This window comes from Furipterus horrens, unplaced genomic scaffold (genome assembly GCF_987537825.1).
Source record: "Furipterus horrens unplaced genomic scaffold, mFurHor1.1.pri manual_scaffold_6, whole genome shotgun sequence".
In the NCBI taxonomy this organism is placed as follows: domain Eukaryota; kingdom Metazoa; phylum Chordata; class Mammalia; order Chiroptera; family Furipteridae; genus Furipterus; species Furipterus horrens.
In genome coordinates, this window is record NW_028327176.1 from 24364320 (window position 1) to 24382526 (window position 18207).

At 39.1% G+C, this 18207-nt stretch overlaps 1 long non-coding RNA gene across 1 annotated transcript in view; it reads left to right on the forward strand.

Annotated features, from left to right (window-relative positions):
* The window catches only part of LOC150005861 (uncharacterized), a 63945-nt gene that overhangs the window by 36044 nt on the left and 9694 nt on the right, over nt 1-18207 (forward strand). The gene's annotated exons all lie outside the window — the stretch shown is intronic.

Here is an 18207-nt window from a genome sequence, read left to right on the forward strand (position 1 = left end):
TCCTCCTCCCGGTGGATTGCCTGCCCAGGGAGGACATGCCACTGAACAGCCGTGCTCAAGTTGGGGTTCTGCCTCTGGGAAGTTCTTTCTTTCAGAAGCCAGAGAGGTAAGAGGAGTCAGTGGGCAGGAGACCTGGCCCACTCTCCTTCCTCCCACACTTGGCCACTTTTGACTCTTTGCTCTCTGGTGGGTGACAGAAGATAGCCCTGTTGGCTGTTTCAGTCAGCTCTGTGGTGTGCGGGCTGACGTGGGGCTGCAGCCAAGCTGGGGCTGCACTCAGTAGGGGACACACACACGAACTTGTTGCTGCTTCTCCCTGGCTGCTGTGTCTTGCCTCTTTAAAGTATATATTACAAGAGAAGAAAACAAACAGAAAGAGGGAGTGAGAGATGGAAAGAAAACAAAGGTAAGAGATAGAAATGGGGGAGGGAGAAAAGGAAGAAAGAAGAATTAAAACATTAATTTTTTGTTTTTAAACTGAATTGACATCTTATTATGCCCCCCAACCCCTCCCCCCCAGAAATATAAAAATCCTGGTGTGCCCTCTCTGATTCAGCAGGTCAAGGATGGGGCCTGAGATTCTGCATTTCTAACAAGTTCCCAGGTGAAGTTAATGCTGTTTGTTGGTAGTGTCGAGGAATAATAGATATTGTGTCCATTTCTTAGTTATTCTTCATATAATAATATCTGACACTCATGTAACACTTAATATATGCCTGACACTATTTAAAGTGCTTTACATGTATCAACTCATTTAGCCTTCACAATGCCTGATGAGATGGGCACTAACTACTATTAACCCACGTCACAGCTGGGGACACCAAGACAAGGCTAATTAGTTTACCAAATATCACAGAGCAATAAGCGGTAGAGCCAGGACTCAAAATCAGTCTGGCTCCAGAACCTGTGTGTTCAGTCCCATTCCTACCCCAACAATGTACAAACTTATCACCCTCTTCTGGACATACTTTAAGTTTTCACTATTTCCCCCTTCAAGTGGGTACCCAGCTTGAAAATAATGTTGCAGGGATGTGATTTCCCAGCCTGTGAAGATCACTGTGATATTAATTCACCATTGTTTTAGCCCACACTGTCAACTTGTGCCTTCGATAAATTTGATAATTACAGCCAGTTCTCAAGATTAGCTGTAGGATCCCAAGGCAGCAAAGGGCAGCTGAGGTTAACAACCCGAGCTGATCACTGAGGCAGCAAAGGAGAGTCCGAGACTAACACAGTGTCCATTGTGTAGCCTGAGGGAAGAGATCAGGCCTGAGGGCTGAGCCAGGCAGGGGTGAGGAGTGCAGTGGGATCCTGTGTGCATGAGAAGGTTGGTGGCCGGTTAGGGTGGAAAGCGAAGGGGAGAGGCTGAGGCAGACTGGAGTCTTATAAGGGACCTAAGTCTGGATCAAGGAAGCCAGAGATTCATTCATTCATTCGTTCATTCATTCATTCAATAAATATTGATTGACAGTGTACTAAGTTCCAGGTACCATGTGACATGCTGGTGATACAGTGATCAATAAGACAGACCTGGCCCCTGCCCTCAGGGGACTCTGATTCTTATGTGGAGACTGACAAGATGAAAACAAACCAAGCCAAACAAGGTATCAAGCAAATAAATTGGCGTGGCCTGTGATGAATGCTGTGAAGGAGACAAGGTCAGAGACAGGGAAACCAAGGGGCACCCTAGGTCGGGTGGGCAAGGAAGGCCTTCAACTGAGACCTAAAATCAGAGAAATTAGGCATGTGGAGAGGACATTCCAAGCAAGAACCAGCTGTGCAGAAGCCCAAGAGTGGAAAGAATTTGTCATGGAAGGAGTGCCTGGCAGGATCATGGGAATCCACCCTCATCCACTGGGAATAGGGACAAATTGACATAAAGATTAAAATTGTAAATAACTGATATGAAACAAACTCAATTTGCTTTGACAGGTGGGTCAATTTTCATTTGGAATATTATGTTGAATTCTTGATATATCAGTGTCATGGCTTACAAGCGATTTGGCTGCTGTAGCTTCTGAAATTGGAAAATATTTTTAGGCAAGTTCTAATACATTTTGTTTGGCCTGTTTTGGATTTAAAGGCCCATCTCTGAGTTGCAAAGGTCTCACTAAGGTCCTAACAGTCTTTACAAAGAGATCTTCATGTAGGTTTTTGTGATAAAGGGCAAGGCCAAAAGCAAAGCTCAGGGTGGTGCCAGCGCCTACACTCCGAGATGAAACAGAGAGCCACCACTGTCCTTCAGATATGGCAGCCTTGTTTTGGTGAACTGTTAGTGGTTCCTAGTGACCAATCAATACATTTTTAATGCTCCCCAATGACCCATTAGGTGATTTTTGCAGTTTTCTGAAGAGGAAAATGCAGTTCATCAATCTATAGGTCCCAGAGTATCCTTTTCTACCCTTTTGAGAATCAGAACATTAGCCTCGTCGGTTCTTACCTAGATTACTACTGTGTTGCTGTCTTACAACTGGTCTCCCCTGACTCTAGTCTCTCCCACCTCCAATCCATGACTCACAGAGCTTTCTGAGAGAACTAGCTAAAATCTACACATCTTATCTCTATCTTCGACTTAAAGTGATTCCTCATTACTATTAACAAAATTGAAACCCTTTTTTTTTGGCATTCAATATCTTTCATGAATTGATCTTTGCCTACATTGCTACTCTCATTTCCTGTCACATCCCCCTACATTGAACTATAACTATATCAAGCTCCTTGCTCTTTACCAAAATAACCATGTTCTTGTATCACTTCTCTGACTTTTTATGTGGGGGTTCCTGCTTGCTTCTCTTCTCAACTAATTCCTATTCATCCTTTAGAAGTTAAACATCACCTCCTCCAGGAAGCTTTCGTTGATTTTCCCAGTCAGGATTAAGTGCTCTTATCTGATCAAGGCAACACATTGTAAATGTTTCTGTTATCATATTTAGTGTCTAACTCTGTCTTCCTTATAAAACCTTGAGTTTCTTTAGGGCTGGGACTATACTCTCTAGTGCTTAATAGTGTCCTGTACATGATAGCTTCAGAAAGGTTTATAGAATGGCTGCATTTGCACCATCCACTTTCTGGTTTTACTATAATTTCCCATGATTTCTTGTAAATTACAAAGAGCCCATGTTAATTTTGACATCATATATATTCTTCATCTCTATCTCCTCTTTTAGGGAATGAGAAAAACAACTTGCTTAAACGTATGTCTAGAGACATATTTCTACCTTACTTATCAGACTTGTGAAAGTCTCTAATGAGAATTTTTTATTACCCATGGTTTAATCTAAGTGCTCACATCCTGCTATGATTTAAGACATTGAATTATAGACTTTTAGATCTAGAAAGAACTTTACAATGGTCAGAGACAATATTTCACTTTACAGACAAGGACTTGAAGGTTAAGAGAGAGGTTAAGTGAACACTGTCAAATCACCCTACTGGTTGGTGGCAGAGTTAACCCTGGGAGCTAGCTCTTTATTCTTTTAGCCCTGGGTCCTTTTCCTTAAATATGTGGCCTCTCTTTAGATCTTCAGCCTATTTTGATGTCAGAGACCCAAAAAGAATTTGACTTTGGTTACTTTATTTACCAAACTGAGGTTTTAATTTTGCCCCTAGAAGAAATAATTCAGTTATTAACAGATTAGCCTATCTTTCATTTTATGATAGAATATTTCAAACAGGCAGAAAACTATAGAGAATGACAAAAAGTTATGTACCTGTCACCCAGCTCAGTCATATAGTAAAATTCTATCATATTCACTTCAGTCTTCTCTTTCTTCCTCCTTCTCTCTTCCCTCTGTCCCTTGCCTCCTTCCTTCCTTTCTCTTCTCTTCCCTCCTCTCAAATTAAAATCTTATACACATAGTTAAAATCCCTGTAACCAACCTCTTTCCTTTCCTACTCTCTGCAGAGGTAAACACCTATCCTAAATTCTGAGTTTTACATTTTGTGCTTTTTTTATACGTATACTATATATGTGTCTATATACAACACACAGTGGTTAGTTTGCCTGTTTTCCATCTGTGTTAAATGATACATTCTACACTTTGAAGTTCTCTCTTGACATATATTAATACATATCTTCTAGTTCATTTAAACTGCTGTGTGGTATTCCATTATATAAAAGACCATGATTTATCTATTATCTTGCTGGTGGATTTTAATAAACTGTTTCCATTATTTTTCTCTTACAAACAATGCAGGGATAAACATTCTGGTACATATCTCCTTGTGAAAGTTGTATACCTAGGTGTGGCATCACTGCATTGCATCATAAGTATTTTGGAAAGTATTTTCGTGTTGATGGTGAAACAATCTAATTAGTTACTTAGAAAATAATGAAGTCAAGATAAGAAACAGAATGTGAGGAATAGGAAGTATAATAGGAATATGAGGTTAATTAGATATAGATTTTTAAAAAATCATTCATCTTTGACAAAAAAGTAGGTTGAACATTCAAATAAATTGAACAAGCATTGAAAGCCACAGATTTTCACCTACATTTAAGATACTACCCTTTTTGTCATTGCTACTATGAAGCCTTCTAGAATTTTTCTTTTTATATTGTGAAAATTGACTACTTCCGCCTTTGGGCCTCCATTCTATCTACCTCTACTATGTGATATAATGCACATTATATTTACTGTGGCTTATTTACACGTCCCCCTTAATCAACTAAATGTTGTTTGAAGGTGGAGTTCATGTCTTATTTGCATCTCCAGGGCGTGGTGCACAGGAGGTAGTGATTATAGTCTAAGGAACGAATGAAAGGTCCAAGTCATGGGAGATCTTTGGGACTTACAGTGGTTTTCTGATGACAGGATATTTTAGTGAGAATTAGCTTAAAGGTTGGAAAAGGAAGTCTTATCTTTTTTGTTTTCAATTGGACCTACAAAAAGAAATTTCATATAAAAACTGATAAAAATGACTAAGAAAGCAGAAAAATCACTTGGAATTTCACTGCGAACACTTGCAATGGCTGATTAGTAAGCATCCATAGACAGTTAACTTTAGGAAAACTTTAAATTTCAAAATTGCTAAGAAATCACCTGTATAATACTTTCTGTTCTCATTTAGGGACTTAATTTTTAATCAACCATTAGGATTTTCAAAAGTCTTTATTTTTATAATCTGAGATATAAGATGTAGTCTTGTTAGGACTGCTGATTAAATAAAATAATTCTTCTAATGCTCTTAGCACAATGTTTGGCAAATAGTATTGAATAAGCCTTAGCTTTATGATTATTAGCTGATTCCATACTTAGATTTTTCTCATTTATACAATGTGTTTCTTAGTATGTATTTCAGGGAGCTCCTGTCTATATATTTGAAGTAGTGCATCAGTAAAGCTGCTTGCTCAGGAAAAGGAGGGCACTTAAAAATACAGACCCCCATTTAAGAAAGCTTATAATTTTTTCAATAAACTTTTAAATAGGGTGGAAAAGAACTATAACAATGTCCTCACCAATGCAGCAACACACACACACACACACACACACACACACACCATAATATATATAAATATTGGAAAAAAAGACAATAAATTGTTATTTGCTAAAAACACATATCTTCACAGACAATCTGAGAGGGTCTACAGACAAAACTAATTAGAGAGTGTGGTAAGGCTGCTGAGTATAAAATGAATATACAAAAAATGCATAGGAGCAATAACAAATTAGAAAATGTAAAGAAAATACTCTTCCAGAAGGAAGAATAATTTAAAATAGCTTAGACAAAAACAGATGATAGTTTGGCATTAGCTCAGACTAATGAAATAGAACAGCGGTATCAGAAATATATGCAAGCATCTGTGACCCTTATGTGAAAGAGGCAATACTAGTGGGGGAAAGTTGGGCTTTTTAAAGGGATGATAGGATAAATGACTCTATATGGGAACAAAGAAATTAGCTTCCCTACCTCGCCCCATACATAAAGTTAAAATCCAGTTAGATTATTAAAGACTTAACTATAGTAAAATACAACTTAAAAACTGAAAAAAGAAAAGAAAAAGGAAGACCTTAAAATCAATAGTGTAAAATTCCTGAATATTTTGTGATTAAGTAAAAATAAGCATATTGTGTATTATACATATATTCTTCAGAATGTAGAAAAGTCATTAGACTACTATAAGAATGCTTCCTCTTATCATATGAATTGCTTATTTTGCATAACATATCACATGCATCAAAGAAGGTGGTGGCTAGTTCATTTCCCCATAACACCTTTTCAGTGGTAAATCTGAGGCAGCTGTAGTTTACCAAAGACAATGTAAACCAGCAAGGTCCACTGTAACTTAGTACGTGTTTACATTTTGACTCACAGTGCGTGCCAGGCTTTAATCATAGGGAACGAGTACTATTACTCAGACTTTATTGTTTAAGAGTCCATCATTTGTTATCCAAGTCTGTTGTAGTCTGCGGGGAGGTTCCTTTTTGATTATGACATGAGTCCTAATTTCTGCAGTTTATCTTCATTTGCCATATTGAGGTGGCTATGAAAAGCCCATGACAAGCTCCTTATTTCCCAAATCTATGCATATGAGCCTCGTTGAGTTGCAGTCATACTAAGTACACTTTGAAATCACATCAGCACTTTCAGATCAGCAAGTAACTTTTTAATGAGTTACTGTCTTAATGTTAGATGCTGTTTTAAATACATGAAAGAGAGCAATTTCCAAATGTGTGTAACTACTTCCAGGGAATTGTAAACTGGAGCATCTAATTAAATGAAGGTCCTAATTGTTATTATGCAGTCACTGGATATTTGAATAACTAGCTGTACATGACTTCTATTTGTACAAAAGTAAGTTTCCAAATCTAGTTGTTCCTAGTTCAAAATATAGCTCTAGTTCCTGGGAAGAAATGGAAATGGAGTGGCCACGTCTCCAGAGCTAAAACAAATTAGAGCGCTGTAGCAATAAACTTAACCCATAGACAAAGGGTGAAAAGACTTTGAAGTCTGTTTATATAGTTTTTTTCTGAACTAATCAGATAATTTACTCAACTAATTTTGTTTAGTCATTTCTTCATTCTAGAATTTCTTCCACTCAAGAAAACAATATTGATGCATATAATTAGGAAGAAAAGAAATCCCTCTAAGAAACATTTGGATAATACCTTGAATGAGCTTTCTCATTTAAGTCACAGAAGTTTACTCAAAGAGAAACCAATTAAATATGATAATGGCAACAATTTATTGAGCATCTGCTATGTGACAAAACTTTAACTCACTAATTCGTACAGCAAATTTGTTAGATGAGTGCTATTATTTGAATTTCAGACAAGAGGAAATTCTTATTCAGAGTGATTAAGTAACTTGCTTAAGTTTGCAGAGCTGATAAGTATGAGGCTGATATTAAAATCCTAGCCTCTCTGGTGGTAGTGCCTGAGAACGCTTATTCTTTCCTCTACAAAACACAGTTGATCACTTTGTGATCCTTTTGATAGCTGCTTTTTCAGAAAAGCTATAAGACATGGATTAAATGGTGATAAAATATATCTGATAAGAATGCCATTGCATTCTTATTAATAGTTCCTTTTTCTTTCATCTGGTTTTCTCTTTCTCCACTTGAGATATTTGCAGAAGTATATCATTAACCCTCTAACTTTTCCTTTCTCCTCATTCCTCTCTTGCTCTCACACACCATTAACATTAAAAGATTCCCTTTCAAATCATGTACCCAAGTTTATAACTCACACAGATAATTATCACATAAAAAATGTATTAACCTAAATGATGGCCACATTTTTGTCAAGATTCACAGGTTCTGAAGTTAGTTGCCAATAAAACAGATTTCTCAATGGTTTGGTGAGATACATACCAAATTACCCACAGGGTGAACTACAATTATTGCTGATTCTGTTGCCCAATCCACCCAGGTGTTCACTGAAATTCCCAGTGACTTAAGAGAATTCAGCCAGAATGGACCCCCAGAATCTGCATTGTGACTATCTATTGATAAGCTGGACTACAAATGCTGTGTAGAGAACCAACAGAAAGATTCAGGTGGCAACCCAAAGAGGAATTCATAAAGAAGGCTCAGACACACAGTAGCTATGTATACTACAGTAGCTACAACAGTATGGACTGGTTTCTAAGCGCCAGACATGGTGCTAAGAGCTTGTACCTGCATTAACTCATTTACTCTTCTTAGGTTACAGAGGCATTAACAACATGGACACAGACCCAAGCTCTGGGTTCTTGGGCAAGCAATGGAAACTGTTTTAGTTTCTACCTCTACAAAATGGCGATAATACCACTTCACAGAGTTGAAGTGAGAAATGTGTTAGTAAAATCACACAAAGCCTTTAGAAAAGTACTAAGGCTTCAGTGCTGTCTCCACACTGGAAGACTTGGAAATAGATCTGTGTGACATAGAAACCTGTGCCCCTCATCACTGCGCTGTTTGCCCTCTCAGGATGAGTCACATAGTGGGAACCTGTGTCACCAAAAGAACCTATGGTGTCAGCTGCAAGGCCTCTTGCTGCCATGTAATACCTGTTTCTCATCCCACCCCCCAGGGGACTTCTTGGGGGTGAATCCTTGCTGAGGGGCAGGGCAAGAATTCTGGGGCTTCCTCCATCCAATTGGAAATGTGGATGTGCAAACCATCTTAGTGAAGGCTTACGCACAGCATGTGACTCCTATGGTGGTGACAGACGAAAAACAGGAGGCAGGGAGCCTGCACACACTTCTGCCCTTCCTGCCTCTTAGACGAGCCACATCCCCTGGCCCAGATCAACTACAGAAATCCATATCTACTCAGAGCCTCAAAGAAAACCACTCCACGGATCTTCTTATCTGTTGGATGATAATTAGAATTATTGAGCCTCTACTGTATATCTTCTCAAGAATCTTATAAATTAGGTGTAATTATCCCACTTAAGAAATAAGGAAATTAAGGCTCACAGGAATTTAGGTAAATTACCCAAGGTTGGTATACAGCTTGTAAATGGACAACCAGGATTAAAACATTGGTCTATATCTTAATCCAAAACCCATGTTCCCCTCACTTTTCAGGGGTTGTTCCTTTGGCTTGGGGATATAACAAAGTCATTATTTCTTCAGATCATTTTTTTTATTTCTGCTGTCTTTTGGTCTCTTTTTTTTTTCTTTTTGTTACTAATTTTATCCAAGAGCAAGCACATGGAATTCTTAGCCGAAATTAAATGTCCTAATTTAAGATATTTCATTACTGGATGATACATGGGTTAGTTCTCTGTACTGTCTCTTACTTCCTCTTACAACCTTGTATATTTGACTTGTATATTTATCAAATTGTACCTTTGATTATTAGAATATTTTGGGGGGATCTTGAACACACTCAGTGTGTGAAAGTGCTAGTTAAACTTGTTACAGGCAGACATTTGTGTTCTCATAGCTTTGCCATAGAGAGAAGGAAATCAGTTTTGGGCACATGAAAATATACATTGCAAAGGTTCTATTAAAATTCTCTGTAAAGTGTAGATAATTTCAAAAGCAAGATAATTAGTCAATACAGTAGCAAAATTAGGAATGGTTATTGGTTTTACTATTTCAAGCTCACAGCAAACTATCCATCTTTATACCACAAAGCGTACAGTATAAATCCTATTAGTTGTCCTCCCCTATCACTCCTTAGTGCCACTGAAGGACCTGAAGCTTTATAAGTCTAGTTCTTCACCTCCTACTCCTGACTCTCCCTTCCCTATAGGTAACGAAACGAACATGTTGCTTCCCGTAGGTGTTTGTCCAGCACTTTAACACCATCTCATCCCTGTGATGATCAACAGATGTGTTCTGAAAATCTTTTTTATGTAGGGCGTGCCGTGAGCTCTAGCATCAGAGAGCCTGTGGTTCAGATCCTGGCACTTGTGCAACACATATGGTAACATAAAGGGCAGGCACCGCAACCATGTTGAAACACAAGTGGTGACCTCATTCTTTAATGTGGAAATGGTTTTACTTTCCTCTCCCAGCAAGGACAGCTGATAATTCTCTTGCTTTTATTTCCAGAAATTTATATCATATACATTTATAATAGTTTGTCTACAGGAAACACTGTTGAATTGTAGAAGTAGTAACTTTATTTATTTATTTTTCACTCAAGTTATAAAATGCTTTCATGCTCTAAAAACAAAAAGAAAAAAAATATGGAAGGCTTTATCTCATCCATAAAAAGTGACTTTAAGATGAAGGCTTCTTCTGAAGGAATAAAGGGCTGCTGAATTTAGCATTCAGCTCTCACTTTTGTTAAACAGAGTTGTCATTTCAGACCCCCGCTCTCCCTGGAGACAGTGATTCCACTGCGGGAAGCAATATGCAGAGGAAGTTATTGCAAGAACGTTTTTGTGTGAAATTGTGATCCTTGCCAGAGATGTCATATGTTTTAGTTAACTTTCTTCCCGGGAACTAGGAAAATTTCCCAAGCCCCAGATACATACAGCTGGAATGCTATTCAGAAGTCAGCGGCATGGGGCTGAACAGGAGACTGAATTTTACACACTCCATTTGTTTCTGGCGATAAAGCCTCTATTCTCTTTTCCTCAAGGTGAAAGTCCAATTCGCTTTGGAAATTTTAAAGCCTTATTCCACTGCAAGGAAATGATTATAATTTCTGTCACTGCTCTTACTATTTATATCACCGTAAATTTACCCAAGGAAGGTGATAGTCTCCACTGGATTCCTTCCAGAGCTCCCTAAGGAATAAAACCATACCACTGACGACAATTGGACATTCTGTTCTGCCTTTTCCTTCTCAGCCCTGCAGAGCCGTAAGCCGCCCACCACAATGCTGTTGATTGGCAACTCTGCACACACACAGGGCAACGGTAATTAATGTTCCCCGTGTTGACTCTCAGGAACTACAATAACATGAAGTACCCTTCAGAATTACCAAGGAGGAATACAATTACGCTCAATACAGTCTGAGAGCAATTTTGCCAGTGGTTTAGAGCGCCTCTACAGGGGTGTGCTGAAGTTAGTGGGCTCCTGCCAGCATGTGAGAGCCGATTGTTAAATACTGAGAAATGGTGCAAGCCAGGGGTTAAACCTTCAAAACTGGGCCACAGTGGGATTATTTGTATCACAGGAATTGGCATCTGCTGAAAATCAAGGCTTTTAAAATTTCCCCCAGAGAACTGGTTTATCAGTGTGCTGTTGTCTATGCCTTTGAAACTGCACAATCTAATAAGTACTGATTAGCAAGGGCTCCTGTTGGACAACAGTTCCCTGATGAATCTTGCCCAGGTTGAAAAGCCACTTAGTACCTGTATTAGTTTCCTATGGCTGCTATACCACAACCTGGTATCTTAAAACAATCGAAATTTACTCTTATAGTTCTGGAGGCCAGAAGTTCAACTCAATATTACTTGGTCAAATTCCAGGTGTTGGCAGAACTGTGCTTCCTCTAGAGGTTCTAGGAGAGATTCTGTTCCTGCATCTTCTAGCTTCTGGTGGCTGCTGCCATTCCTTGGTTTGTGGCTGCATCACTTCAATCTTCAAGGTCAGCATCTTCAAATTTCTCTCAGCTCTATCTTCACATTGTCTTTTCGTGTGTGTGTGTGTGTGTGTGTGTGTGTTCTTAAAAGAACACTTATGATTGTACTTATGACCCACTCAGAAAATCCAGGATAATCTCCTCCATCTCAAAATCCTTAACTTAATCTTATCTGCAAAAATTCTTCCAATAAGATAACATTTACCAGTTCCAGAGATTAGGACCTGTTATCTTCGGGAAGGCCCTTTCCAGCCTACCACGATACTCACCTCAGCAGCCCCTTAGGTACATGGACACACTGCACTTATGTAAAATCCTTCACAAACTAGTGTTCATGAAAAAGAGTAAAATCTTAATCATAAGAATAGCAGCAGCTCTTCTTTATTCAGTACTTCCTATGCATCAAGCAGAGTGCTCAGCATATAGTCATCTCTTCATCTCACTAGTCTTCCTTCCCAAATCAAAAAATGTATGCTCAAATACTTTTTTGGACCACCAGAATCTAAATTGATTCCTTAGAATATACATGCCTTGCTTCCCTCCAACCTCCACCTAAAAGCCATTCCCTGGGGCTGACCATGAAGCTGTTCCAGGGGCTCCCATTTTATGTAGCCTACTTTTCCTATTCTAGTCCCAGAGTTTCCAATCCTGCCCCTTGGCTACTCTCGGTGAGCTTATCTCCAACATCAATAGACGGCTTGATTAAAGGGACTGTGAGGAGTATATCTATCTCTTGGCTAGGAATGACCTCTCAGGTGTGCAGAGTCCCTGGCCAAATGAGTAGAAGGCTCTGAGCCAAGGTCAGTTCCTGGATGAAACTGAAACTGGCAATAGCCCCTCTCAAGAGGTGGTTTGGCGAGGGCCGTGAACCATGCCTATGGGCGATAAGCCTGTAATTCTCTCTCCTGTTGTCTTTGGATGGGAGTGCTCTCCTCATCTGCCTGCCCAGCTCACGGTTTCATTTCTACAGCTTGCACCAGAGGAAGGGAGGGAGACAGAAGCAATGTTTGGCGATTGCCCACTCTGTGTCAGGCTCTGTGCTTGGAGCTTTACTTATTGAGCTAAGGACGGTATAAAATCCGAGAATATTTTTGTGCTCTTCTTTATAGCTGCAATTAATAAACTGCCAGAAATATTTTAGACATGTGATATCATAAGTTGATTGGGTTTGAGCAGCACATTTATATTTCTGTTAAAATGCAATTTTAAGTTGTAAGCAAAAGCTGGTTGAATCTGGCCTATTATTATAGCCAATGTTTTATGAAGAAATTTAGGTCAGGTTTGCTTAGGTTTAGAAATGCTTTATAGGCCCTGTGTGATTTTGTATAATAGCAGAAAACAGATTCCTAGAAGTTGGACAAAGTCAACAGCAGCAGGTCAAGAGCAGAGCTGAGGAAGGTGTCTTCAGCTCCACTGTTCCAGCTGAAAGTTACCTAATCTCTTAGAGTCTCGGTTTCTTTGTCTGTAAAATGATGATAATAAGTCGTATCTTCCAGGGGTTTTAGAAGGATTGAATTGAAAACAAATTAAGGCATATTAAAATACTTACTATATAGTAACTACTCAATAAGTTGTAGATATCATTGTCAACATTAGCAGTTCCATATGACCAGATATACCAAGTTAGCTTCAGACAAAATACTGTCTTTGTCTAGTCAAGTGAAAAACTCAAGTAACACCTTCCATTCTTCCCGTTCCACTTCTGAGGTGCAATAGCAATACGGATACTGGAAAGGCTTCTCTGACCTTGCCAGATCCCTGTCCTTTTTCTTCTGCAGAGCCTGTGAGTGAACTCCACCACAGTGAGAGGAACCATCACTCAAAATGACCTTTGTTTTGGTTACATGCTTATTGCTATATCCCAAGACCTTCAGCTGCTTGAATCTTCACTAAATTAGTATAATTCCTGGAACATGGAACATGGAAGGGGCACTAAACATTCTCATTGAATTGAATTTGAATAAAGTTTCAGCTTTTTAAAATGGAAACAAAAAAGAACAGACTGAAAATTTATTCTAATCCAATCTCCTTTTTGGGAAAAGAGATTGATACCATTGCTATGTTTTTCTGACATTCTTTTCTAAAGTTGTTTACTTTGGCTTTTGTTTGACTCTTGGGACAAAGAGATGCAATGTTCAACTTTTCTGACTTTAGACCTCTCCCCCCTTGAAAGACTAATTCCTGGCATACTGGCTTTTGGTTTTTATTTCTTCATTTTGTGACTCAGACTATGGCAAATTTGGGGTTAATTTACTGGGGAGTACCACTAATCTCCTATCAACACTAAACGCTAATATTTGAGAGCATTGAGTTAAGTCCCTTATATATAAAATCTTATTTAATCCTTTCTGCATCTTCATCAACTAGACATTATTTTTATGTCTACTTTACAGCTAAAGAAACTGAGGCACAGAGAGTAACTAGATCAGGGTTGTGATAGGGCTGGGATTGAAACTGGGTCTACAAGACTTTAAAATCTGACTTTTGAACCTCATGCTCTACTGCTTCTAGGCTCACATGTTTTCTTTTTCTTTTTTAAAAACAATTATTTATTTATTTATAGAGTAGGGGAAAGAAGAAAGAGAGGGAGAGAAACATCACTGTGTGGTTGCCTCTCATGCACCCCCCAACTGGGGACCTGATGTGCAACCTAGTCATGTGCCCTGACTGGGAATCAAACCAGCGACACTTAGTTCGCAGGCCAGTGCTCAATCCACTGAGCCACAGCAGCCAGGGCTCTTACATGTTTTCTTAAGCTGAATTAGAGAAATGATTCTGAGAAAGAGAAGGTAATTCAGCCTTTTACTAAATGCTGATTGAGCACTGCCTTTGCTTGGGCTGCTATATCAAAATACCATCACTGGGTGGTAAACAACAAACATTTGTTTCTCACAGTTCTAGAGGCTGAGAAGTTCAAGATCAAGGTGCCAGCAAATTCAGTTCCTAGAGAGGACCCACTTCCTGGCTTCTCTGTGTACTCACATGGTCCTTCCTCAGTGAATGCATGGAGAGAGAGAGAGAGAGAGAGAGGAATGAAGGAAAGGAGGAAGGAAGGAAGGAAAAAGAAAACAGCTAAACAGCTGGGCTAAGGGTGAGGCAAACAAGAGACCTAGGGCATAGTATTCAAGGAGTCACCCACCCTCAGGCGGCCACTCTGCACTTCAATGGCCCTATAGCTCCATGAGCCTGTGTGCCTTGCTTGTCTCACCCCAGCTCTGCAGCAATGTCCTTTGCTCTTGGGGAGCTCAGTGTCTAACAAGGGCCCAGTAACAGTGTGGGTCAAATCAGGAGAAACAGCACAGTGATTTAAGCAGGGAATGTTTAATATAAAGAATTATTAGCTAGCAATCTATTGTTTAGAAATCCATGGGGACATAAAGGAGGGACTATGACAAGTGAAGCCAAGGAGTTCTGACCTTCAGGATAAGAGTGAGGACTTTGTTTTTCCCTTTGGGCTGTGCCTGGGTGAGCATGACTTGTCCTATTTATTAGGCAACATTAGACTCTGCAGCCTTTCCTTTCAGATCACCCCAGGCATTTAGGCTATTTAAAAAATCTAAATAACATCTCAGTCAAACTAACATTCTGAGAGAGAAATGTTTTAATCTGCCTTTTCCCAGAACAGCCTTTAGGTCCGGGAGGGAGTGCAAACAGGCTGGGTGATGGTCGATATATCTGGAGATTTATGGGAACCCAGAGGTTTTGGCAAAGGTACACATAAATCTCCAAGCAGACTTAAACATAATTTCTTGTCACACAAACTGCACAGTAGAATTTGAATGTAGGTCAAAACACAACAGCTGTTTATCTTTCATTTAAACTACAACAACAGGATTGCTTAAACAAATTCCCTTCCTTTCTTGAACTTTCAAACTGTTTAGTATTTGCATAATGATTAATCTCCAGCTCCAGAGGAAATTCCCAAAGGAAACAGACAACACAGAAGCATGTTAAGCACCAACCACATGCAAAAGAGCAAAGAGGGAGTGTGTCAAATCTTCTGTTTTGAAGCCTACTCCTTCAGGAGAATTTTAAATAATGGTGGTCATCCTTTTAAATATTAAACTGAGGGCTGGATGGCTGAGAGAACACAATCCCAAACATCTGGACACTATATCCTAACTTGGCCAAAGGTACAGATCCAATTAAGGAATGGTATCATGCCCCATATTAATAGTGAGGTAGATCTTGACTATTGCAAGAAAGTTTTATTCTATGCTGTGAAAGAGGCTAAATCCTTATTCTTAGAACCCTGAAATACACCTCAACTTGGTCATCCAAGGAAAGCTCTGGTATTTTCCTTTTCATACAGGGTCTTCAATCAGCTGTTCATTTACTGTGATGTCAGGGGTCCCAGAAAGCTTTTGGATGGGGAGAGAGCAGCAAACTTGAAGTGCACTCCTGGGCTTTAGTATTTGACCTGCCACATTAAAGCATCTGGCCAGATCAACATTTTAGTAGTACCTGAGGAACTGTAAAATAATACCCAACCCTGGCACCCACCCCAGGCTAATGAAATCAGGGTGTTTGGCAGGTGGGGCCGGAACATCAGTATTAAAATAAAACATTCCCATGAGATGCCAATGTACAGGAAGTTTTGAGAACCACTTGAAGCTCTAATATGCGGTGTTATCGAAACCCCCATGATGAACATCCTGTGGATAAACCTCATGCATGTTTTAAAAATTGTTTCTAATAGCTGAACTCTCATTGAGAGTTAATTATATGTAAATATGTATATGCATTTGGTTGAAGACTAAATAAGATTACATAAAAATGAAAACAATTGTATTAGGGTTCAGGGAAAAAGGGAAGTTTTCGTTAAAATTTCTAAAATATTATATTGTTTTCATAACCAAAAAACACTAATTAGCAAATATTCCCTCCCCACTCCCCCGTTTTGCACTTTGGGGTTTTGGGCTGTTTTCAGAAGGCTCTTGAAGCTTGACCTCTGAACATGATAAAAGTATCTGTGTTATTTGTTCAGTGCTGGGTTTCTCAAATAACTTCCTGTCTCTCTGCTCTGAAAGACTATTTCACAAAAGAAGTAGAAAGTTCTGTGTGGGTATGGGCATTCTCATTGTGGAGGGCCTAATAAAAAGCGGTCATTCAACGTGTATTCAATTACCATGACTAACCTATCTCATGATTCTGTTCTGAATTGAAATCCAGTACCAAATGTATAGTTCATGGATCATGTTCATCAACCATGGCCATCATAAATATTCATCTAAAGTCTGTCTCCATTAGGCAGTTATTAACATGTCAAATATATTCGTGGAGAAAATGAAAATGATAAAGTCTATCTGTATTTACTCTTATTTGAAAGCCTAGTTTATTTTTAGAGTACTCTGATAAAACCCCTTAATAAGAGGAAGATTCTTTTAGCAGTAGTCTTCTGTTTCCAAGCTCATAATCTTACATAAAAAAGTTTATTAACGTTTTGCTTATTGAATGAACTAGCCCAATGATGGTCTAGGTAACTAGTCTAATTCAGAGGAGGATAATATAAATCACTTCTCTTAAAAGGTTGAATTAACACGTTCTCTACTAATAGTACTTGGAATTGTTTTTCTAATGAAAAGAGGTGGCAATGATTCATTCCTACCCCTACCTGGTCTCCTTGGTGATCAATAACCCATCCCAAGGTTGTTGCATGAAGTTGGTATCTAGTCTGTGAGCAGGATAGAGCAAGGATTGGTAAACTTTTTCTTTGACGAACCAAATTATAAAAATTTTAGGCATTGCTATTTAATTCTGGTGTTGTAGCACTGAGGCAGCCATAGAGAATATGTAAATGAATGGATGTGTCTGTATTCAAAAAAAACTTCACTTGATAAAACAGGCAGTAGGCTGGATTTGGCTTACAGGCCATATTTTGCCCACTCCTGGAATAGAACAAACTCAACAAGGTGTCAATCTGGCTCGTAGGTTGCGCAGGATGGGTGTAAACCAGGATTGGAAATTTTAACTAATGCCAAAGGAGCCAATGGTGTTCTGTATGAACAAGCAGGTCCGCTATGGTAGGCAAAGTCATGAGATGGGTTAATAATAAAAGAATGGTAACAGCAATGGCTAATGTTTACAGAGGACTTGCTATGTAACTTGTATTAAATATCTTACATGTAATCTTTATAATCCATGAGTTTATAATCATACTAAAGTAAAATTCATGGGTGACTTCTAAAGGACGCTGTGGAATCAAGTCATTATTTGGAAACTGGAAAATAAAGGTTATCGAGTATTTAATGAGTGTTTTCATAAAGGAAAGGTTGGATAAATGTTTGCGACAGTTCTGAGATGCCTGTCGGAAGGCCTAGGAGCAGGTCCCACAGGACTGAGCACCTGGTGCCCTGCGCCATCACAGTTCAGTCACATCCTCGTACTGGTTTTCCTTTCTTTCGTCTTTCACTCCCCGTGTCTTGCTATCTTCTTCTCTGGGATTTTCAAATACATTACTGTGTGCAAACTTCTATCTCAGCCTCTGCTTTGTGGGGAACCCAGGCTAGGATAGCATTCCAGTTCTAATTCTTGAAGGAGAATCTAACCCCACCTGGCATATAGGTTTGGTTGTTTGGTTATGAGAGGCCAGCTGACCAGCAGCAGCACCTGAGAGCTTGTTAGAAATGGGAAATCTCAGGCCCCAGCCAGACCTACTGAAAGAAAATCTGCTTTTTAATAAGATTCCGCTGGTGATTTGCATGCACATTAAAGTAAAAAAAACAAACAAACAACAA